General features: G+C 47.8%; 1 protein-coding gene across 1 annotated transcript in view; it reads left to right on the top strand.

The window, feature by feature from the left end:
• Positions 1-402: 402 nt before the first annotated feature.
• FAM163A (family with sequence similarity 163 member A) overlaps positions 403-25,268 on the top strand; it is a 77,499-nt gene continuing 52,633 nt past the window's right edge. Inside the window, exon 1 of the mRNA XM_029227169.1 lies at positions 403-470. The gene's annotated coding sequence lies outside the window, so the exon portion shown is untranslated. The remainder of the gene's footprint in view (positions 471-25,268) is intronic.

Raw genomic sequence — 25,268 nt, 5'->3', positions numbered from 1 at the left:
TAGCGACACACCCTGGTCCTTAAGACTCTCATTTTCCTGGGAGCGTCCGTGCTGGACCCAATCCGTATGTAGCAAGCCAAGTACCCCGCGCGAGCGTTCCTAGGGCGCTCGACTCCAAGGTTACATTTCTTAGGCAAAAAGGCAGTGGAGCTAACGGAAGCCTCTTTGGAAGGCAACAACCTGCGCTGTTTTATCCCTTCCCTTCTCCCTGGAGCAGGCAGCCTCTCTAGCAGGGGATTCTCCCAGGACTGGGGCCAGCGCCAATCAGGACGCTCGGCACCTGCCCCCAGCCCCGGCACCTGGAGGGGCGATGAGCTTCTTGGCTCGGTGCAAAGCCAGCCCTCTGAGCGTCGGGGAGGGCGGAGGAGCCTCACGTGGGCCTCCCCAACCGGGGCGCCCGGAAGGACGCGCGCAGACCCCGTGGGAACCGAACGCGGGAGTCGCCGCCGGAGCTGAGCCGCTCAGCTGAGGTAACGTGTAAGGCGCTGCTCCGCGCCGAGGTTCCCAGGAGGAGGGGGAGGGGAGAGGAGGGGAGGGAGGTGGGGGGAGGGAGGGTGGGGAGGGGAGGGGCGGGGGAGCGGAGGGGAGGGGAGGGGCGGGCCGGGGGGGGCGCGGGGGGGGGGGGGGGGGGGGGGGGGGCCCGGGGCCCTCGGGGGGCGCCTGCCTCCGCGCTGGGACGGGGATGTGTCGGGCCAGCGTGTACTTTCGAGGGCGCCTCTGCAACCGGGTAAGCGCTCCCCGGGGCCGCCGCCCTCTGCCCACCCCTATCTTGGCCGTGGCCGTGCCCGGCTGGCTCAGTGTCCGCGCTCGCCTCTCCTGCTCGGCCCCCGAGCCGTTCGCTCCGAGGGGCAGGGGGTGGACGTCTTGGGCCTCAAGGCCAGGCCGCGGGTCGCGCCGTCCCCGCCCCGGGGCGGGCCTTGCCGGGCCCCTGCCCCCGGCCGCACCGCTGTTGCTGCTGCTGCCGCCGCCGCCGCCTCAGCCCCACGTTGCCGACGTGCTCCCCGGTGCCTTCCGCCCGGCGGGACCCCACACGGACGCGGCTGCTGCGCCTCGGCGCCCGCAAGCTCCCGGGGACCATGCAGCTGCCTGGGCCCGCGACACGGCGGGCTGCGAGGGCTGGCCGGGCGCGAGTGAGTGAGCGGGGCGCCGGGCAGACCCGGGGTGGGTGGGAGCGGTCGGACTGTGCGGCAGGGTGGATCCGAGCGCGCGGGCGCCCCCGGGCCAGCCTTGCAATCTGAGCTGGGTGTGCTGGTGGTTTTCCTGAAGTTTTACAAAATAAGGCGGGCGGAGGTGCGTTCGCGGCGCCGGGTCGGCCTCTCAGGTCCAGGACAACCGGGGGCTGACCGTCTGCCTCAGGGACAGAGAAACCGGACTCTCACCTGGGCCGCTGTCCGCTTCCTCCTGAGGCCCCGGGGCGGGCGTCCCGCACCCCATCCCCCAGGGCCGTGCGCTGACGGGCGGGCGCGGCGGGCTTGTCTCGAGGCGCCGGGCACATCGAAGCTCCGCTCAGCGACCCGGAGGAGGGTTTGGCCGGGGTAGAGAGATCGGGAGGTGAGCGGAAAGCAGTGTCGGGGTGAAACCCGCATTCTGCTGCTCGAGTCCCCTTCGCTCGGAGTCTGGCTGGGATGGGCGGGTGGAGTGCCCAACGCGGCGCCCGGGAGACCGCCTGCAGGGGGGCTTCCTCGCTGCTCTGCGCCTCCGAAGGCAGCGAAGGAGGGCGGGGTGGAGGCTGTCTTCTCAGTCAGTGCCCCATGGCTATTTACACCACCCGTGTTCTTGTGTCTCACGTGGGCATTGCTTTCCTCCGGTGAAACTGTGGGGCTCTGGAAGTTCGCTCTAACTAGTTTGATGTGGCGGGGATGTAGCCAACCCGCAGGCTGGGGCCCCGCAGTCAGTTGAGGCACTTTCTCTCGTCCTTTCCAGTCTGCCCAGCTGCGGACCCTCCCCTAGCCCCAGGTCACGCTTGCGGCCTGGCTGGAGGACCCCGGTTGCGGGGAGGGTGGTTCTCACCGGCAGGGCTAGGGGTCGGATTCTGAGGAGGCAGCCGTGTAACTGGCAGGGGTCGACGTCTACGCAGTCTGGTATCTGTGCCCTGCCCGGCCCGCCCGTGTCTGAGGCAGACCCACGTTTTATACCTTGTGAAAGACTAACGATGGGGGACTTCAGATCCTGCATGTTCACTTTGCCTGCGATTGGCTGGGATCTGGAGTCTTGGGGGGGGAAAGGCCACTTTCTTTCTGTACTAATGAAGTACTTGAAATTATGTTCAGATCTTGCCCGTTTCCTTCAAACTGACAGAGGTGGACTAAGGGGAAGAAAGAGCAAAGGAACATTCTCTGAAAGCAATTATAATTTCTCAGACCTCTCCCAGGAGGGTTCCAGCTCCCGTGCCTGAGAGGATCCAAACCCACATATAGAATATAGAGATGGGGGTCGTGTTGGCACTCAGGGAGGAACTGAAATGTGGCTTCCTGAGGTTCAGCCAGGGCATTTGATCGGCAGCAGTGCCCTCCCTCACTATCATAATTTCTGCCATCCTGGGGGATGAAATGAGACAGGACCATGTGTAAATGGGAAAAGCCTCAAGTTCTTTGGGAGGAGGGAGTGTTACATACCTAGATAGAAGCCCTAGCACCACTGGCATTCCTGCCAAAACTAGAAATCTGCATTTAGTGACATCATCAAAAATAGTGCTTGGGAAAGGAAAGATGGGCTCTGGTGCCGATGAGAGCAAGTCCTTCATGTTTTGCCCAAGGATCTCTGTTTTGCCTCTGACTTGCCCATCTGAAATTGGAAATGAGCTCTACTTAGACCAGAGTGCCCTTAGGCTGAATACAAACATCATCTGGCAGCAGTGGAGGCTGGCACAGAAACAGCCCACCCCTCACCCAGAGGCCTTGGGTGGGATTTTAGTGAGCTCTCCTGCTAACTTTGGAAGGAGGGTGTGGTGACTTCCAGGAGCTGGGAATCCTCTGGGTGGCCACTTAACAAAAGAGCCATTCGGCCCTGGCTGGGCTGTTCCAGGTCCTGTCAATTGTGAAAAGTGCCCTGAGGTTTAGAATCTGGCCTGATGATTATTAACACTAATGAAAGCTGCTACTATTTGTTAGGTACCTTCTATGTACCAGAGATAAAGCTTTGCAAAATCAGTATTATGATCCCCATATTTCATGTGAGGAGACTGAGTTTGGGAAAGGCTAAGTAATTTGCTAAGGTCATAAAGCTAGTCAGTAGCAAAGCTGTGCCTGGAACCCAGGTCTGTCTAATTCCAAAGTCTCTGCTCCTTCCACAGCACAACACTTCTCCCACTAAGAATAGACGCACATGTGGTAGCTGAAAATCTAGAACATTGTGAATAAAGACTGTTATTTGTAGGTCCGAGAGATGTTTGTGACCCCATTAGATTTCAGAGAAAAGTGCTGGCCTAGTAAAACTGGATGCTTTTTTTTTCCCAGTAGGACTCAGGCATTTAATTCATACACAATGGATTAATTTCTTTAATATGTAAAGTGTAAGCTGCAGTGATGTATTTATTTACCTTTCAGTTAGCAAACATCAAAAAGATTGATGAACTGTTGATGAGGTTCTGGAAAAATAGGCAGTTTCATATATTGCTGGTTGGAGAGTAAACTGGTACAACTCCTTTGGAGAGCATTTTAGAAAAGTATATCAAAATTAGAAATGCCCATGCCATCTGACTCAGTGATTTCATTTTTAGGAATCCGATTTGCCATTGTTCTTGCATGTGGCCACAAAGACATGTGTATATTATAGCATTGTTTGAACTATGAAAGAACAACCTACATGCTCATCAAAGGGGGACTTGTGGTACTTCCAGATAGCTGAATACTGTTCTGTTCATCCATAAAAAAAGATTTAGGAAGCTTACTATATAACTGATCTATGACAGTTTTCAAGATATAGGGCTGAGTGTTATATAGGGTGTTTATAATATGCTACTCTTCATGCTATAAAAGAGGAGGAAGAATGAGCGGTCCAAGATATTTGCTTGCATTTGCATAACCATATAAACAAAACCTAATAATACCTGTTGCCTCCAGGGAGAGCAGACCTGTAAACTCTTTTGTACATTTCGTAACATCTTTATTGGAATATAATTGCTTTACAATGCTGTGTTAGTTTCTGCTGTATAACAGTGAATCAGATATGTCCCCATATCTCCTCCCTCTTGCGTCTCCCTCCCACCCTCCCTATCCCACCCCCCTAGGTGGACACAAAGCACCGAGCTGATCTCCCTGTGCTATACGGCTGCTTCCCACTAGCTATCTATTTTACATTTGGTAGTGTATACATGTCCATGCCAGTCTCTCACTTCGTCCCCGCTTACCCTTCCCCCTCCCTGTGTTGTCAAGTCCATTCTTTACGTCTGCGTCTTTATTCCTGTCCTGCCCCTAGGTTCTTCAGAACCTTTTTTTTAGATTCCATATATATATGTTAGCATACAGTATTTGTTTTTCTCTTTCTGACTTACTTCACTCTGTATGACAGAGTAATATTCCATTATGTGCCACATCTTCTTTATCCATTCATCTGTCGGTGGACACTTAGGTTGATTTCATGTCCTGGCTTTTGTAAATAGAGCTGCAATGAACATTGTGGTACATGACTGGTTAAGAGGGGACTGTAAGTCCCCCTATGGCTACTTTCTGGAGAGTTTTTATCATAAATAGGTGTTGAATTTTGTCGAAAGCTTTTTCTGCATCTATTGAGATGATCATATGGTTTTTCTCCTTCAATCTGTTAATATGGTGTATCACATTGACTTGCATATATTGAAGAATCCTTGCATTCCTGGAATAAACCCCACTTGATCGTGGTGTATGATCCTTTTAATGTGCTGTTGGATTCTGTTTGCTAGTATTTTGTTGAGGATTTTTACATCTGTGTTCATCAGTGATATTGGCCTGTAGTTTTCTTTTTTTGTGACATTTTTGTCTGGTTTTGGTATCAGGGTGATGGTGGCCTTGTAGAATGACTTTGGGAGTGTTCCTCCCTCTGCTATATTTTGGAAGAGTTTGAGAAGGATAGATGTTAGCTCTGCTCTAAATGTTTGATAGAATTCGCCTGTAAATCCATCTGGTCCTGGGCTTTTGCTTGTTGGGAGACTTTTAATCACAGTTTCAATTTCAGTGCTTGTGATTGGTCTGTTTATATTTTCTATTTCTTCCTGGTTCAGTCTTGGGAGGTTGTGCTTTTCTAAGAAATTGTCCACATCTTCCAGGTTGTCCATTTTATTGGCATAAAGTTGCTTGTAGTAATCTCTCATGATCTTTTGTATTTCTGCAGTGTCAGTTGCTACTTCTTTTTCATTTCTAATTCCATTGATTTGAGTCTTCTCCCTTTTTTTCTTGATGAGTCTGGCTAATGGTGTATCAATTTTGTATATCTTCTCAAAGAATCAGCTTTTAGTTTTATTGATCTTAGCTATGGTTTCCTTCATTTCTTTTTCATTTATTTCTGATCTGACCTTTATGATTTCTTTCCTTCTGCTAACTTTGGTTTTTTTTTTGTTCTTTTTTCTCTAATTGCTCTGGTGTAAGGTTAGGTTGTCTATTTGAGATGTTTCTTGTTTCTTGAGGTAGGATTGTATTGCTATAAACTTCCCTCTTAGAAATGCTTTTTGCTGCATCCCATAGTCTTTGGGTCGTCGTGTTTTCATTGTCATTTGTTTCTAGGTATTTTTTGATTTCCTCTTTGATTTCTTCAGTGATCTCTTGGTTATTTAGTAGTGTATTGTTTAGCCTCCATATGTTTATATTTTTTACAGATTTTTTTCCTGTAATTGATATCTAGTCTCATAGCGTTGCTGTCGGAAAAGATGCTTGATACGATTTCAGTTTTCTTAAATTTACCACGGCTTGATTTGTGACCCAAGATATGATTTATCCTGAAGAATGTTACATGAGCACTTGAGAAGAAAGTGTTTTCTGTTGTTTTTGGATGGAATGTCCCATAAATATCAATTAAGTCCACCTTGTTTAATGTATCATTTAAAGCTTGTGTTTCCTTATTTATTTTCATTTTGGTTGATCTGTCCATTGGTGAAAGTGGGGTGTTAAAGTCCCCTACTATGATTATGTTACTGTTGACTTCCCCTTTTATGGCTGTTAGCATTTGCCTTATGTTTTGAGGTGCTCCTGTGTTGGGTGCATAAATATTTACAATTGTTATATCTTCTTCTTGGACTGATCCCTTGATCATTATGTAGTGTCCTTCTTTGTCTCTTGTAATAGTCTTTATTTTAAAGTCTATTTTGTCTGTTATGAGAATTGCTACTCCAGCTTTCTTTTGATTTCCAATTGCATGGAATATCTTTTTCCATCCCCTCACTTTTAGTCTGTACGTGTCCCTAAGTCTGAAGTGGGTCTCTTGTAGGCAGCATATATACAAGTCTTGTTTTTGTATCCATTCAGCCAGTCTGTGTCTTTTGGTTGGAGCATTTAATCCATTTACAGTTAAGGTAGTTATTGATATGTGTTTTCCTGTTACCATTTTCTTAATTGTTTTGGGTTTGTTATTGTAGGTCTTTTCCTTCTCTTGTGTTTCCTGCCTAGAGAAGTTCCTTTAGGATTTGTTGTGAAGCTGGTTTGGTGGTGCTGAATTCTCTTAGCTTTTGCTTGTCTGTAAATGTTTTAATTTCTCCATCCGATCATGTTTACTATCATTACTCTGAATTCTTTTTCAGGTAGACTGCCTATTTCCTCTTCATTTGTTTGGTCTGGTGGGTTTTTACCTTGCTCCTTCATCTGCTGTGTATTTCTCTGTCTTCTCATTTTTCGTAACTTACTGTGTTTGGGGTCTCCTTTCTGCAGGCTGCATGTTCGTAATTCCCGTTGTTTTTGGTGTCTGCCCCCAGTGGGTAAGGTTGGTTCAGTGGGTTGTGTGTAGGCTTCCTGGTGGAGGGGACTGGTGCCTGTGTTCTGGTGGATGAGGCTGGATCATGTCTTTCTGGTGGGCAGGACCACATCCAGTGGTGTGTTTTGGGGTGTCTGTGACCTTATTATGATTTTAGGCAGCCTCTCTGCTAATGGGTGGGGTTGTGTTCCTGTTCTGCTAGTTGTTTGGCATAGGATGTCCAGCACTGTAACTTGCTGGTCGTTGAGTGGAGTTGGGTCCTAGTGTTGAGATGGAGATCTCTGAGAGAGCTTTCACTGTTTGATATTACGTGGGGCCGGGAGGTCTCTGTTGGTCTAATGTCCTGAACTTGGCTTTCCCACCTCAGAGGCTCAGGCCTGACACCCGGCTGGAGCACCAAGACTCTGTCAGTCACCTAGCTCAGAAGAAAAGGGAAAGAAAAAAGAAAGAAAGAAAGAAAAATAAAATAAAGTTATTGAAATAAAAAAATTTTTTAAATTATTAAAAATAAAAAAGTAATTAAAAAAATAAACAGCAACCAAAGCAAAGAACAAATCCACCAATGATAACAAGCACTAAAAACTGTATTAAAAAAAATGGACAGACAGAACCCTAGGACAAATTGTAAAAGCAAAGCTATACAGACAAAATCACACAAAGAAGCATACACATACACACTCACAAAAGGAGAAAAAGGGAAAATTATATATATATTAAAGAAAAAGGACGAGAGCAACCAAGTCAATAAACAAATCTACCAATGATAATAAGCTCTAAATACTAAACTAAGATAAACATAAAACCAGAAGCAAGTTAGATGCAGAAAGCAAACCCCAAGTCTACAGTTGCTCCCAAAGTCCACCTCAATTTTGTGATGATTTGTTGGCTATTCAGGTATTCCACAGATGCAGGGTACATCAGTTTGATTGTGGAGATTTAATCCACTGCTCCTGAGGCTGCATGGAGAGGTTTCCCTTTCTCTTCTTTGTTCGCACAGCTCCTGGGGTTCAGCTTTGGATTTGGCCCCCACCTCTGCATGTAGGTCGCCTGAGGGCATCTGTTCCCCACCCAGACAGGATGGGCTTAAAGTAGCAGCTGATCAGGGGGCTCTGGCTCACTCAGGCTGGGGGTAGGGAGGGGTACGGAATGCGAGGTGAGCCTGCAGCGGCAGAGGCTGGCGTGACGTTGCAACAGCCTGAGGCGCGGCGTGTGTTCTCCCCGGGAACTTGTCCCTGGATTACGGGACCCTGGCAGTGGCAGGCTGCACAGGCTCCCGGGAGCGGAGGTGTGGATAGTGACCTGTGCTCGCACACAGGCTTCTTGGTGGCTGCAGGAGCAGCCTTAGCGTCTCATGCCCATCTCTGGGGTCCGCGCTGATAGCTGCGGCTCACGCCCATCTCTAGAGGTCATTTAGGTGGTGCTCTGAATCCCCTCTCCTCATGCACCCCGAAACAATGGTCTCTTGCCTCTTAGGCAGGTCCAGACTTTTTCCCAGACTCCCTCCTGTCTAGCTGTGGCGCACTAGCCCCGTTCAGGCTGTGTTCATGCCGCCAACCCCAGTCCTCTCCCTGTGCTCTGGCTCTGACCGAAGCCCGAGCCTCAGCTCCCAAACCCGCCCGCCCCGGCGGGTGAGCAGACAAGCCTCTCGGGCTGGTGAGTGCCGGTCGGCACCGATCCTCTGTGCGGGAATCTCTCCGCTTTGCCCTCTGCGCCCCTGTTGCTGCACTCTCCTCTGTGGCTCCGAAGCTCCCCCCCCCCACCCCCAGTCTCTGCCAGTGAAGGGGCTTCCTAGTGTGTGGAAGCTTTTCCTCCTTCACAGCTCCCTCCCACTGGTGCAGGTCCCGTCCCTATTCTTTAGTCTCTGTTTTTCCTTTTTTCTTTTGCCCTACCCAGGTACGTGGGGAGTTTCTTGCATTTTGGGAGGTCTGAGGTCTTCTGCCAGCGTTAGTAGGTGTTCCACATGTACATGTATTTTTGATGTATTTGTGGGGAGGAAGGTGATCTCCCATGTCTTAACTCCTCCGCCATCTTGAAGCTATCCCCCATTAACTATTTTTTAAAAACCCTCTTTTCTTGCCCTGTGTCTGACATATTCCCTTAAGCTCTTCTCCAGCTGAACAGTGTGGGGCAATACTGCTCCTCAGGTTGCTTGAGAGGTTCCCTTTGGGATAAAAGCCAAAGGGCTGTGAGACCACACAGGGCTCATAGGCTCTGAGCCATCTAAAATTCCTTTAAATTTAACTGTGCAAGTTTTCTTGGAAAGCTGGGGAGAGAGGTGTCTTTAGCCTCTCTGAGCTGGGTAGGCAAGATATGAACCTCTAATCTTGAAAACAACATGAAGAAATAGAAACTGTCCTTATTTTTACCGCCCTGCTGTTTCCCTATACAGAATAAAGTATCAGTGCCTGGACAGCGCTAGGTGAGGGCGCAGGAGGAGCACTGGCTGGACATCAGAGAGGGCAGAGGAAGGTCTATTTCTGGCGTTGCATTTGGTCCTCAGAAAGGAGAGGAAGGGAGATACGCTTGAAAGAAAAGGTTTGAAAATTGCTTTGGAGTCTCTTGGGCTATATTGCCCCAGAGAAGGAAGGAAGGTAGGTTATTGATGCAGTTGTCACCTGCATCAATCAGTATGTCCCTAGATGCCCCTTTGGCTGCTTCCCATCTGCACAGATGCCCAGTTCAGTTTTTTCCCCCCGTGCAGCTTGGAAGCCACCAGATGCACGAAGGGTGTGGGGACAGGTATTAGGCACTGCCTTCCCTGCTTCATGTAGGGCAGCTGTTGAATAGCAGAAGCAGTGGAAGAAGGACTTGCTTCTAATCACACGAGAAGGGGTCCTCCAGCACTGTTAGGTAGGAAGCCTTCACTGAGAGCTTTCTCTGTTCCCATTACTCTGCTAAGCACTCTGCCTACATTATCTCATTTAACCACTTGATCAGGTACATGTGAAAACCCAGGCTCTTTGCCAGCAAGCAACGACACCTTTATGCTCTCCTTTCAATGACTTTTCCAATCTCTGCACAGTAACCTGCAACACAGCCACAGCAGCATCACAGAGGTGCTCGCATACTCAGTTTGGGTTATAACAGCATGTGGCTGAGCTGGAATCTTTGCAGGCTGGATAGGTTTGTATAAGGCATGGTTCAGGGACAAAGCAGTCAGTGCTTTTGGCTTGGATTTCCATCTCTCTTGCTTCTGCCTCTGTGTGTGCATTAGGGCTGGGTTGAGTGGACTGCAAGTGTGATGTTCCCCAGGGACAGAGGGAGGAGGGGTTGTCTCTGCTTTGGTCCAGACGCCAGTGGTGTGGAGGGCTGTGAGGATGTGCTCGGGAGGCCCAATGTCTGCCGCCAAGGGGGAAGATGAGCAGGGTGGTCCCTGAACGCCAGGTCTGTGCTGGGAGTCTGTCTGCTGTTTGAAACAAAACATCCTGAGAACTGAGAGCCTTGCTCACTGCAAACCTTTCTTCTCCCATGCAGCTCACTGGCTAGGACTCACCTCTGACTCCCATTCCACTTCAGAAAAAAACAGCTTGAATTTTTCTCCAAATAGATTCTGGAGCACACAGGCAGCTGCTCCTTCTATATGCTCTGTTGCCAGTAGGGGTGAGAGCAAGAAGCTGGACTGGGCTCTCAGCTAAGGCTGTCAGAACCTAGCCAGAAGGGGGAAAGCCAGATACCACAGCTATTTTTTAAAAAGTCACCTTATGACACACACACAAATGGTATTTACATATATGCTAGTAGTGGATGATCAGCCTAACACACTTCAATTCAGAAAATGCCTATTGTCCAAGGCACTGGAAAGACAGAAAGATGAGCAAGGCCTGGTCCCTGGGTTTGAGTTGCCTGCAAGGTGGTGTGGGAGAGGAACAGTCATAACATCAGCAGGACTCTGCAGACTAAAGAAGTAAATGCCAAGTAGAGGAACAGGCAACGTGCTGTCACATGCAGAGGGGCTAAAGTGAATCAGGCTGGCCCCAGTAATTCTGGTAGTTCATGAAGGTATTTTTGGAGGAGGTGATTTTTGAACTGAGCCTTGAAGGTTAAGTACGATTTTGTTAGACAAGCTCAGGAGAAAGGGCAGAGGTGGCTAAGAGAACAGCTTGGGCAAAGGCACAGGGTTACGAGAGAATATGGAGTGTTTAAAGATATACTTGTATCAGTAAAATGTCATGATTTACCCAACTTCAGCTACAGACATAATACATAGCATTTTTAGATGCAGAATAAAACTTTCTCTCCCCATTAAGTAGGCAGTCACTATGATTTTTTTTTTGTGTGGTAAAATCAACAGGGCTTAATAATGGATTAGATATTAGAAGTGAAGCTCACAAGGGCTAGACCTGTAAAGTTATAATAGGTTTATATTGGATTCATTTTACTTTAAAAAATAACAGTGGGGCTCCCCTGGTGGCGCAGTGGTTGAGAGTCCGCCTGCCGATGCAGGGGACGCGGGTTCGTGCTCCGATCTGGGAAGATCCCACATGCCGCGGAGCGGCTGGGCCCGTGAGCCATGGCTGCTGAGCCTGCGCATCCAGAGCCTGTGCTCCGCAACGGGAGAAGCCACAACAGTGAGAGGCCCGCGTACCGCAAAAAAAAAAAACCAAAAAAACAGTGGATGGTATTTTCATATGTAAAATCTACGTTTCTGTTGTATCAAACCACTGTGTCGCTGAGTTTTCCAGTTGGGAGGCAGCAGAGAATAGGAGGAAGAGTACTGAGCCTGAGGATTTACGTTCTGTCTTCCTATTTTATTCGGTCTTTTATTCACTCATACATTTATTCCTGCATTCAACAAACGTGATCCATGTGCCTGGGCCATGTGCTGTGCTCACTAGGGAGAGGGAGAGGGAGAGAAGGAAAAGCCACAGTCCCCGTACCCTCCAGGAACTTGCAGTACATGAAAGAGATCACAGGAGAAGGTGTTAAATGCTATAGTAAAAATAGGGACAAAGGGCAATGGGAAAACGTAATATTTTCTCAATAAATGCTGGTTGCTAGGGAGTTACCTGGTGGCGCAGTGGTTAAGAATCCGCCTGCCAATTCAGGGGACACAGGTTCGAGCCCTGGTCTGGGAGGATCCCACATGCCTTGGAGCAACTAAGCCCATGTGCCACAACTACTGAGCCTGCGCTCTAGAGCCTACGAGCCACAACTACTGAGCCCGTGTGCCACAACTACAGAAGCCCGCACACCTAGAGCCCCTGCTTGCTGCAACTAGAGAAAGCCTGCATGCAGCAATGAAGACCCAACTCAGCAAAAAAAATTTTTAATAAATAAATAATATTAAAAATAATTTTTTAAAAATGCCGGTTGCTATGAATAACCAATATGATAAATTGTATGAGACACCACCAAGAGAACAAATCAGAAAACTAAAAACTTTTCTTTGGATTTGGCCAGTAAGTCTCAAACACTTGTCCATGTCATGAAACCCATGGGAATCATGGTGTTCTTTGGAGAACACCATGATATATTTATATATTAAAATGGATGAATTATAATTTTGAACTAAATCAGAGAGCATCCTGTGCCAGATTCTACCACAGACATAGAAGAGTAGGTGTCACGTATTAAGAAAACTTTCTGAAACAAAATCTTTAAATTGAGAATGATCTGTCAGCTCATTTTTTCCCCTAAGCATTGGGAAAGACTGCCAGGTGTCTGTTTTAGTGCAGGAAACCCTCAGTCCAGCTGGTAGAACATCAGGACTCCACAGGAGTACAGTTTTGGCAGGTTGAAGGTTGTTGACTTTAAGAAGGGCAATTTCAGAGAAGTAACGAGGCCAGAAGCTAGTTAGAGTCGGGTTGAAAAGTGAGGATTGCATTTTCAACATGTCAACAAGTACTTATTGAGTATCACAGGGGATACAATGCTGAGGGGGACAAAAACCAAAACAGTCAAAGCCGCAGCCTTCATGGAGCTTGAAGTCGCTTGCGGGAAACAAATTTGACGCGAGGGAAATGTAAAGTGACACTGTGAAAAAAAGCTCTAAAGTGGAGAATGTGGTACATTATAAGAGGGTTTAATGGGAGGTCTGGGGCCATCCAGGGAGGACTTGGGAAGTCATCCTGAGGGAGTGATGATTGAGCTGAAACCTGAAGAGTGAGCAGGAGCTAAGGAGGTGAGGGGACTTGGGGAGCTGGAAGAGGATATTCCAGGAATGGGGAAAGTCCCTGGCTACAGGGAGCATGGCATTTTGAGATGCCAAAGGCCTCGCAGTGGACTGGGGTGCAGAGAGTGAGAGGGAGAAACACACGAGATGAGCAGGAGAGGTAGAAAGGAGTTAGAACGTGCAGAGTCTTATCAGCCACAGTAAGGATCTGATGTTGATTCTAAAGCAGTGGGTAGCCACTAAAGTATTAAGCAGGAGAGTGACATAGTCAAATTTTCCATTTCAAAGAGATCACTCTGGTCGTATAGTGTGGACGGTCTATTTGAGGTGGTCAAGAGTATATCCAGGGAGACCTGTTAGGAGACTCACTTGATACTTCAAGTGAGTCCAGGTGAAAGATGACAGTTGTTTAGGCTTGGACGTGTATAGTGGAGATGGAAAGAAGTAGGCAGATTTGAGAGGTTTAGAGGATAAAATGGACAGGATGTGATGGCTTGGATGTGAGAGTTGAGAAGGAAGTATTGAGGATAAGTCCTAGGCTTCCAGCTTTGTGTGGTGGATGGTGGTACCATTCCCTGAGGCAGGAAATAGGGAGAACAAGACTTTAGGGCAGGGGCTTCCCTGGTGGCGCAGTGGTTGGGGGTCCGCCTGCCGATGCAGGGGACACGGGTTTGTGCCCCGGTCCGGGAGGATCCCACATGCCGCGGAGCGGTTGGGCCCGTGAGCCATGGCCACTGAGCCTGCGCGTCCGGAGCCTGTGCTCTGCAACGGGAGAGGCCACAGCAGTGAGAGGCCCGCGTACCGCAAAAAAAAAAAGACTTTAGGGCAAACATCATGAGTTCAACCTCAGCCATGTTGTACTTGAGGAGCCTTTGAGCCATCTGAATGGGGAGATCAGGAGGGCCGGTGGAAAAAAAGGCAGGAGTTTTGAGAAGTCTGGGCAGGAAATATACCACTGTAAGTCATCAACATCTAGGGGTAATTGAAGCCATGACATGGATGAGGCTGCCTATGGAGCAAGGATGGGCTTAGAAGAGAAGGCCTGGCACTAACTTCAAGTAGAGGAGGATGAAAAGTAACCAGAGAAGGATGATCCAGGGAGATAAGAGAAAAACCAGAAGGCGAAAACTTCATGAAAGCCAAGAGCAGAGGGTTTCCTGAAGAAGAGAAGAGAGAGCATAGGTGCTGCTGAGAGGTCAGTGAAAACAAGGACCAATAAAAGTCCATTGGCTTTCACAACATGGAGATCACAAGTGATTTAAGCAAAAGCTTCAGCGATGTGATAGGCAAAAGTCAGATTGTAGTCGGTGGAGGAGAAAGTGGAAAGTGAGGAAATGGACACTGCATGTATAAATCTTTCCAGAGGTTTGGCTGTGATAGAGAGATAGGGTGGTTTAATTGTTTTAATGGGAGACAGCTGAGCACATTTAAATGCCAATGGAAAGGATCCAGTTGAATGGCGAAGTTATAGGTTAAAGGAAGGATAATTCACAATGTGAGATTCCTAAGAAGATGGGAGGACAGCATCAAACGTGCAGGTGGAGGGACTGGCCTTAGGGTGGAGAGGGACCACTCGTGGGGCTAACTGGAGAGGAGGAGGGTAGGGTTAGGGCGGATGTCAGTATGCTTGTAAGTGATGCTTGTAAGCGGTGGTGGCAAGATGAGGGTGTTGCCATTGATGAAGAAAAGGAAGGGTGAATAGAGGGGAGACAGGAGGAAGGGCATTATCTTAGAATGGGCGTGGTGAGGACAGTGAGGAGAGAAAGAGTGAAGAAGCTAGAGAAAGATGATTTTGAGGCAGTTATTAGGTGTGTGACGTTGAGCCCGTTTTCTTACCTGTAAGATGAGAATAATACCCATGATGCCTACTCTAAAGAGTTATGCCTGGCACATAGAAAGTGATCAACAAATGCAGGCTCCTCTTTTAACTTTTATCGTCACCGTCAGTGGCTAGCTGTTGAACACATAATTGGTTTTAGTATGAAATAGTCATCAATACTCCCCGGAAGTTAGTAGCTAACTCTCCATCTGCCACTTGTCTCATGTCCCATCTCTGAAGCACCAATCTCTTTTTTCTCCAAGCGCTTGGAAGCTTTTCTACTACTTAGTGCTGAGGGATTTGTACATGGTGCTTAGCCAGGGCAGATTCTATTAGGGGATTTAATCATACGGGCAGGGCACTGGGCCAGGGTGAAAAGAGAAGAGGTTCAATTAATTCGAGAGCCCGATCTCCTCTGACCTCATTCATATACAGAGGAACTCATTTCTTCATTCCTTTCATGTTAGTTGAAGCCAACTTAGCACCAGGCCTGCATCCGGGGCTGAGATACAGAGATGAGTAGGAATGGTTCCTACTCTCGTGGTATTAATCTGATCAGATAAATGTTGTAATGACTGTATCACATGCTAGTAGCACGGGAGAAAGAGCCCCTGGCTGTGCCCAGACAAGGCAGGGAAGGCTTTCCAGAGCAGGTAGTGTTTGAGCTGGAACGTGAAGATGAAAGTCTTTGCAGACAAGAAGGGAACATCTTTGCAGACAAGGAGGGAAGTCTCCTGGATCTTGCAGTCAGAGGGAGGCCTAGGAGGCTCAAGAAATGGCAGGAGGAACTGGAAACTGCATATAATCAGTAATGTCAGAATAGGAAATGTTAGATTATGGAGAAGAAATGAGAGACTGGGCAGAGCGTGGCATGCTGCCTCCCTGGCTAAGGACCCTGACTTGACCCTGTAGGAGATATGGAGCCACTGCAGACTTTTGAATAGAGGCAGAGTGATGGGTCAGAAGACAGTGGTGTTAGTCTAAGTGAGGGTTGACCAGAGCACAGTTTCAGTGATGTGGGTCGAAGCATGGCCATGGTAGTAGATGAGTAAAATGAAATTAAAAGCCATTGGTGTTAAGGAAGTCGTGGAAGTTTGAGGCTAGGCTGTTAGAGAGGTCATCTTTGTACATGTTGAAACTTTCTGGGATGATGGCAGAAGCTTAGGTGATGGGGAGACAATTGCTAAATCCTCAGTGAGCGAGGGAGCAACAGTTGTGGGGCAAGAGGTAGAGTGAAGAATACTCAAATAGCATGGACCTCAAAGGACTAAGGATTTCTGCTAGATAATGGAAATAAAACACTCTAGACTCGACTTCTGGAAAGCAGAATAGACACATGAAAGACTTTAACTGTTGCTTATGTCCAAGGTGAGGCAGCCACCATAAAACAGCACATATTTCCAAGATCTCAGGCCACTGAGTACTGCTTGAGGACACCCTACAACATGACAGATGGGTACCCACAGATTCAAGATTCAGCTGAGTCGTCATGATAACTCCACAAGCCATGATGTTGTCCTTGGTGGAGTCCTTTTCCCAGTCCGTCAAAGAACCATTTCCAGCTTCTTTGCTGAGGTCTTGTCCTCTCACTATGGCAAAGGAGTTGGGCAAACAGCAGCCATCATCTCAGGGCACTGGCTGTTCAACACCTGTCTTCTCTTGGCAGATGTGTCTCATTGCCGACTCACTTCTCTGTTGGTCATCCACTCTGTACCCAGTGCTGTTCTGGGCACACTGGAGGATTCAGAAAACTACCAGACATGGTCCATGCCCTCAAGGATCACATTGTCTAATTAGAAAAGCTAGACTGGTACACCTGGAATAGTAAGAGGCAATAGTAAGAGGCCTTGTCCAGTTTAAGGGGTAGGTGTTGGGTACAGACAGTCAGGAAAGGAGGTACGTGTATTCCTACTATCTAAGTCAAGAGTTCAGGGAGATGGAAGAGAGAGCGTAAGGAATCTGAAAAGACCTTCAGATTCTTGGATGGGGGGAGGAGGCGTGGGAAGTGGTGGTGCCATTTGGAGAGACAGGAAGTACAATAGAAGAGGTACTTGGAGGGGAGGTGAAGACCTCTGATTTGGAAATGGAGAGTTTGTAGGCTTATTTAGGTGGATGTGGGACTCATTTTTCTATGTTGATGCAATGGAAAGTTCTGAGCGTGCATTAAGACTAAATGTCTTAACAAAAGGAAAAAAGAGTTAATGAGGAGCCAGATGAAGACAATGGTAGTAAAAGGATGGAGAAAGCACATATTCTAGAAACAGTCATGAGAAAAATGGGTAAGATTTGGTAATTGATCAGATGTGAGGGGAGAGACTGGGATGACTCCAAGTTACTGGGCATGGGGACTGGGTGGATGGTGGTACCACTAATTAAGAAGAGGGAAAGCACTTTGCAGAGAAGAGCAGGTAAAATAATAAGGCCTGTTTTGGAACATTCGAATCGGACATTACTGTGGGATAACTAAGTATACAGTGTCTAGGAGCCACTTGGTGGTGCAAGTCTGAAACTCAAGGAGTATTCAGCCCAGATACATAGCTTTGGGAATCATCCATAAACAGGTGAGTACCTGAGGCAGGCATGGTGGAGTAAGGAGGGAACCTTGGGAAATACTCATGTTTATGAGGGGAATGGTCTAGAGAGGGGTCCCCAACCCCCGGGCCTCAGACCGGTAGCGGTCTGTGGCCTGCTAGGAACGGGGCCGCACAGCAGGAGGTGAGCAGCAGGCGAGTGGGTGAAACTTCATCTGTGGCTCCCCATTGCTCCCCATCGCCTGCATTACCGCCCGCACCATTCCCCCTTCGCCCCCCACTCCCATGGAAAAATTGTCTTCCCGAAACTGGTCCCTGGTGCTAAAAAGGTTGGGGACCGCTGGTCTAGAGGAGACAGTCAAGGAAGGAATAGTCTGGATGGTGTGAGTTGAACCAGGAGAGGTAGGATCATGATGGTTGAAGAGGAGAAAAGTTAAGGGCTAAAGAGTGAGGAGTAGGAGTACTTTCAAGTAGCAGTGAGTAGCCAACAGTAGATTGCTTGGGAGGGGCAAATGGGGTCATTGATGACCTATGTCAGAGCAATTTCAGAGTAGTGGTGGGAGTTGGGAACCAGTGAGTTCAGAAGGAACTTGTTGTGAGAAAGTAGAGAAACAAATATTTGAGAAGTTTTGCTGCAAACAGGCAGAGCCAGGCAGCAGTAGCTGGATGAATATTATGAGGATGTAGAGACAGCAAGTGTAGATTTTTATTCCTAGTAGCTTTGTTGGGAAGAAGCAAGATTGTTGGGACAGTAACTACAGGGGGATATGAGAAGAAGCAATGGGTTGTTTTTAAGAGTGGAAGAAACTTGATCAGGCCCATGGGCTGAGGGGATAAAGCCAAGAGGAGAAAAGGGGAAGGTCCAGTCAGAGAGGGTATTCAGTGGAGCCTGGACTGGGAGGAGAGGGAGGAGGTGGGATCTAGATCACAGGTAGGAGGCTGGGCTGACCAACAGGAGGAGTCTTTCAGTCTTTGTAGAGTCAGGAAAGAGGATGAAGGTTGGGGTCAGCCTGGGTAAGATTTTGTGTTAGGCTAGGGATGGGGAAAACAAGAGCAAGTAGTTCACCCATGATGGAGTCAGTACCCTCCATGATGGAGACAGGGTTGTGTGCTGAGGGTGAAGAGAATGGGGGTCTGGTGGGAGCATGAGAAGGAGGGTGAAGGTTTAGAACAATCCCTAAGGGGAATGGAAGTACTATGGAGTAAAGGCTTCCGGTTATTAAGCCCAGACAACTGAACAATGATGATCACGTTGACAGAAATTGGAGTTGTTCAAGGGAAAATGGGGAGGAGAATGCTAAGGGTCTTCTGAGCATGTTAAATTCAGGGTGGTGGCAGGAAATCCACAAGAACAAGTCCTACGGGAGATGAGACTATCTCAGGGTACATGACTACTAAAAGCCAGCAGCATCCTCTCCAGCCTCCAGGCTCTGCTAACAGAGCTGTTTAGCCCAGCCGCTGCACAGAATCTCCCCTCAGACAGAGGAAGTGATGAAACCAGTGAGATGTTCAGTAACATGCTATGAGAGCGTCTCTGAGCACCAAGTGATATGGGCTCATAGATGTTGGTATTGTTATTGGATTCTTGATGCCTTGTTAATTGAAAGGTCATGTGGGGAAAGATAGGTTGGGCGAGAACTCTTCTTGTAGCTTTTTCTTTTCTTCTGTCTCTATCAACAAAGTCTGAATCAGAGAACATGCAGTTCTGCCTTGGGAGAAAATGCTTATCTGGATGCCAGAGCGTTCCTCAATCCAGATCATCTTCCCAAATGATTCCCTACTGGCAGACAAATGGTAACTGTATCTTCTGGATCTTTCAGAATCTAAAAGAAGGTATTTTACTACGTACAATATTTGAGGACAAAAGGCTGCTGTTTCTCCAAAACAGGCTTTTAATGGTTTAGGAGAAAAACAACAGAAGAAAAAAAAGCTAATGTTTCCCCTAACCCTATCACCCCTTCTCTCCACCCCGTCTTCCTGTCTGCTCATGCTTCCACCAGTCTGCATGCCTCCTCTTACTGGGTGAGCTCGAGTAAGTGTGAAGGGTACAGGAAGGTATGACTATGTAGATGCTATAAATAGTTCCTCTAGTCCCTTTCCTTTCTTCAGCTCACTAGCTACTTCACTGGTGTTCCTGGCCTTTTGTCCACCCATCCATCTGACTTTTAGCAGTTATGTATTGGTAGGGCCATGCAGGTTATTACAATTTTTATATACTTTCCTGTTGGATGGTAAATGGTCACTTTCTGGAGTTCTTTGAGTCTCCTACCCCTGGGGCTGCTCTAGCCCCTTGCTTAAGACTCCCAGATTTCCCCATTGTCCAGCAACCAAAAGGGTAATTAATGCCTGGCACAGTGGGGGGCCTCCTCTTCATAGCCCCAGTGCTGTGGTGGACATCAGTACTGACTGGTCATGATGGGCCCTACCAGTTATTTTTCCATACTGAGGCTTACTGTGTATCAGATACCGGGCCAGGTGCTGGAGATACAACAGTAAACAAGGCAGGCAAGGCCCCTGCCTTTGTGAAACCCATAGTCTAGACCAGTGTTTCTCAGTCTCATCACTTGACAAACTTAGGCCTGATAATCCTTTGTTGTGGGGCTGTCCTGTGCATTGTAGGTTGTTTAGCAGCATCCCTGGCCTCTACCTACTAGATGGCTCGTAGCAACCTCTCCCCGCCCCCCGCCCCCCCATCGTGACAACCAAAAATATGTCCAGACATTGCCAAATGTCCCCTTGAGGGCAAAATACCGCCCCTTCCCCATTGAAAGGATAAAAAGTATTATCAAACAATTGATCACAAAGATAAAAATACAAGGACCAAGTATAAAGATGCTCTGAAAAAAAATGAGCAGATACCATGATAAAGTGAAAGGAGACTTACTTTAGGTTTGATTATGAAGCAAGGCCTCATTGATGAAGTAACACTTAAGCAGAGGCCCAGGGGAAGAGAAGGAGCCAGTCACATGAGGAATGAGGGGCTGAACAAAGGGCTTTTGCTGTTTGAGGACAGAAAAAAAGACTACTGGGGCCTAGGGACCAAAGGGAAGAACGTGGTGCAAGATGAGTGTGGAGAGGTAGAGAGGGGCTAGATTATGCAGGGCCTTGTAAACCATGGTATTCTAAGAGTAATCCAAATACAGTGTTTTAAGTAGGCAAGCAATATGCACAGGTTGATGTTGGAAGAAGAACATCTGTCTGCTGAGTGGCAGCCAGTTGGGAAATGATTACAGTGGTCCAGGCAAGAGATTGAGGGTAGCCTGGGTCAGGGCAGTGGAGATGGAGCGATATGGATGGATTTGGGATTTGCCTTGCTTGTTCCTGATGCCTCACACATTTTGGTCATATCCAAGGGTTGGCAGTACTGGTTTGGGGACTACCTTTACTTTATTCAGTAGCATTTATTGAGTGCCCACTGCATGCCCAATGAGTAAGACACTGATCCAGGCGGCTCAAAGTCTAGTAGGGGAACAAATACGATATGATGCCAGAGCGTGGAGGTGCCATGACTCTGTAAGCATGAAGTGTTGTGGAAGTCTGTGGAGGGGAAGCTAACCCAGCCTGGGGGGAGGAGAAGAGTCAGGGGAGGACTGGAGGAGGTGGCACTTAAACTGATTTATAAAAAAGTTAACCAAGTGAAGTGGAGGAGAACGGGCATGCCAGGCCTAGCACAACCCAGTGGAGACCCAGAGGATACAAAGAGCATAGCAGGGCAGAAGCATAAAAACCAGGGCATGGGCAGATGAGAGAGGAGGCTGCAGGGGTCGGCAAGGGCCTGACCATGATGGCAAATGCAACCTTTGGGTCTCAAGGGGCAACTGACAGCGAGGGGAAAACAGGAGCAGATGAGAGGTGTGGGGTCTCCAGCTCCCAGTCTGGTCTCCTCCAGTGCATCCCCCTCTTGCTACCAGAGGGTTCTGTCTAAGGTCTAGAACTACTTAAGGCCTCTCAGGGTTCCCCTCATCTTGTATGTCCCACAGAGTTCCCCACAATGGCTCACAGTTGTCCCCATCGCACTCAGCTCCTGCCACACCGAGTGACATTTACCTTTACAAACCCGCCACTCTCTTCCATGCCGTGTGCCCTCTCTCATGCGGCTCCCTAACTCCCCCCCAAAAAAAACAGAAAGAGAAGGCACAAGATTGTTCTCACACTTAAGATAACTAGTATCGATGGAAATGTTTACTGCTCAGGGATTTCTTTAGTAAACTAGCAGCCACTTAAAATGATGTAGAAACACACCTTACATGAAAAGACTTACATGATCTGTAGCTAAATTATAAAGTGGCATCTACATAGTGTAATCCAGTACATCTACATAGTGTAATCCAGTACATCTACATAGTGTAATCCAGTAATAAGCATGTGTGTATATGTGGGTATGTGTATGAGAGTATAATAAAACATTAACAGGGCTTATCTCCAAGTGAACAGTTACAGGTGATTTTAATTTTTATCTTTTGACTTACGTATTTTAAAATTTTTCTAATACACAATTATTACTTTCATGATGAGAAACAAACAACGAACAAAGCTGCTCTAGAGATCTGGCTGGCAAAGTTCCCAAGAGTGACTGACCTCTGGCTGGCTACCCTGACTGCTCGTTGTAGACACAGCAGTATTTTTCTCCAGGAGGACTGCAAGCAAGACTAATTCATTAAGTTCTTTCAGTCCTGAAGATGACAGGAGCCAGGAAAGCATAAAGTCTTGTTACTACGACAGCTGGTAGCCTTGATGTCTGTGTGTTTATTTATTAACAGGACTTTATGTATCCATCCTCCCACCAGTTCCAGGAGCTTCACAGCTGACTTTGATACAGATCACATTCTCAAAATGGTACAGCCCATCCAGTCAGAAGAAAGACAAGGCCGGCTCACCAGAGAATTAAAACAACAAGAACACGGTCCTAGGAAGCAAAATGAACTTGCAAGATTTTGACTAGGGCTGGTGAGGTGTTAGGAGAATAGCATGTTGAGGAGCAAACTGGATTCTTGGGTCACTTTCTTTAAGCTAACAATTATTGAATGCCTTTATCATGGCAGGCATCGAGTGTAGTTCTGTATACACTTCTCTCCCTTTAAACTTTGCAACAGTTCTGTGAGGAATTACTCCCATTTTAGAGCTGTTGAAACTGAGACTCAGAGAGGATGAAGAATTAGTTAATAAGAGCTTAGGTTTTAACACAGCTGTTTCTTCAACGAAACATACCTCCCCACACATACCCCTCCCTACTTAATGGATGTGGCCTAAAGGAAGGGAATTTTAAGGCTTGGAAAATGCCCTATTGATTTTGGCCTAGAAGTTACTCAGCATGGAGTAGATGCCAAATGCTCTTGTTGAATGACTGGTTGGATGGATGGATGGATGAACAAAGAAAGAATGATTTTTTTTTTTTTTTGCGGTACACGGGCCTCTCCCTGCTGTGGCCTCTCCCGCTGCGGAGCACAGGCTCTGGACGCGCAGGCTCAGCGTCCATAGCTCACGGGCCCAGCCGCTCCACGGCATGTGGGATCTTCCCGGAACGGGGCACGAACCCGTGTCCCCTGCATTGGCAGACGGACTCCCAACCACTGCGCCACCAGGGAAGCCCAAGAATGATTTTTAAAAGCCCTTATAGGGCTTCCCTGGTGGTGCAGTGGTTAAGAATCTGCCTGCCAATGCAGGGGACACGGGTTCAAGCCCTGGTCCGGGAAGACCCCACATGCCGCGGAGCTTAGTAAGCCCGTGCGCCACAGCTACTGAGCCTGTGATCTAGAGCCTGCGCGTCACAACTACTGAAGCCCGCGTACCTAGAGCCCATGCTCCGCGACAAGAGAAGCCACCACAGTGAGAAGCCTGCGCACCTCAACGAAGACCCAACACAGCCCCCCCCAAAAATGTCTTACAATCATACAAAGGCACAGAGAAATAATCACATTATAAACGTGTCTCATAGACAGTCCTACAAATGGATGTGGGCAGGATTGTTCCCTACCAAAGACTGACAAGTGTGTGCCTGTAATGGGAGTAAACATCAGGAGAGTCATTTTTCGAGTGCTGGAGAGAATTGGGATCATGTGGGGTATGTGGGTCAATCAGTTCTATCACGGTCTGGGGAGGAGAGATGTTAGCTTGGTGGAGTTCCCATGCACAAAGCTTAGATGTCTCCTGTTCTTTGCAAACTGGTTACCAAGGTCCTACCAGGTCCTACCAGTTTGCCTGCATTGCTCTATTCTCGTGGTCCTGGGACACAAAGTAGCAAGGAGACCTAAACAGTGCTGCTTCCTGGGCTACTTGTGAGAGAAATGCTTTATTTCATTTTATTTTTGAAGGTTGTATCAAACTGACAGCTTTCTGTTGGCTCAAATGAAGAGCTGTTTTTCTACGTGTGTGCTGTCAACTTTAGGAATGCAGGAGATTGGTTATTGGGTCAGCAAGTAGAAAATGAAGGAAGCGTTGGTTCACATCTGTTATCTCCTGAGTCATCTTCCTTGCTCTGCATACAAGAGGTTCACATATTCCTTTTTCCAGCTCTGCCTTAGTCAGCCAGCAACAGGAATGAAGGCCATTGTGTCCAGACCACTGTGGGAGCCTAGAAGAGAAATACTTCGGGCGACGTGATGGTCCTTGTCTTCTAGGGGTTCATAGCTTCCTTGAAAAGAGAGTGTACACCAACTTTAGATCACAGAGCAATGCCACTGAAGCAATGATGAAAAGTCTCTGAGTGAAGGGGCTGCAGAACACTGGACTGACCAGTTTCTTCTTATGAAAAAATGAGGGCAGTTTGGATGGACTCTACTTTTTCCTATTCTCTTTCTGCTTTAAGAATGTGTACTTCTTTTTTTTTTTTTTTTTTTTTTTTTTTCCGTACGCGGGCCTCTCACTGTTGTGGCCTCTCCTGCTGCAGAGCACAGGCTCTGGACGCACAGGCTCAGCGGCCATGGCTCACAGGCCCAGCCGCTCCGCGGCATGTGGGATTTTCCCGGACCGGGGCACGAACCCGTGTCCCCTGCATCGGCAGGCAGACTCCCAACCACTGCGCCACCAGGGAAGCCCAAGAATGTGTACTTCTTTAATCACAAGCCTAATGAGGTTAATCAGGGAAGACCTGAAGAAGTTAACTTCTGAGAAAGGGCATGGGACACTTGGAGAACTGCATCTCATCCTGGGAGGAGACACATGGTCTCTGGTGGTAGGCTGTGGCAAGTCCCACTTTACAGATGTGGAAGCTGAAGACCAGACATCCCCCATACCCCCTGAAAGTGGCAGAGAAATCCTAATGCTTGGACTTGTGCAATGGCTGCAGAACAAATGCTTTCCCTTGTATGAGAAGAAGAGGTACTTTCCCAGAGGCCTCAGCCAGGTGTGTGGAGGGGTCTGAATTCCTCTCCTTGATCTTCCTGCACACTTTTTCCCTGGTGCTTCCTCACCAGCCCCATCCAATTTGGATTGGGGAACAGCTTTTCAAAGTTATTTCTAAACGATCACACACACACATACACACTGAGTGAGCTCTTGCTTTGTATTTTATTCGGGAAATCATAAATGGCTCTCAGGCTAAATAGAAACCTGAACCAATCAAATGAGTTTCCCAGGGGCTCAAAAGAAACAAGATTCACAGAACTGGCTGGCAGTACTGCAGAAAATAGAGCTGATGGAGACCCCCATGTGGGTGTGGGGTGACCTTGACAAGGAAAGTACTAGCTGGTATTTTTATCTGCCTTCTTTTTCTCAGGACACTGACACTACTGAATGCACCAGTAACAAACTCCTGTTTGTTCTCAGAACATCTGGGCAGAAGGGATGGGGAAGACAGCGTATACTCATGTGCGGAGTAGGGAGGAGTAGCGAAACTGAGCCATAGATGGAGAACGAGCCTTGTTTAAATTCCTGTGGACAGGATTTCGGGTTCCTCAACTAGAAACAGGTTACACACACTCTGATTCAGTGC

The sequence above is a fragment of the Monodon monoceros genome, unplaced genomic scaffold, assembly GCF_005190385.1.
Source record: "Monodon monoceros isolate NGI ecotype Baffin Bay Population unplaced genomic scaffold, NGI_Narwhal_1 Super_Scaffold_18, whole genome shotgun sequence".
NCBI lineage: Eukaryota > Metazoa > Chordata > Mammalia > Artiodactyla > Monodontidae > Monodon > Monodon monoceros.
Note: the sequence above shows the minus strand (reverse complement) of the source record. Positions and strands in the feature narration are given on the sequence as shown.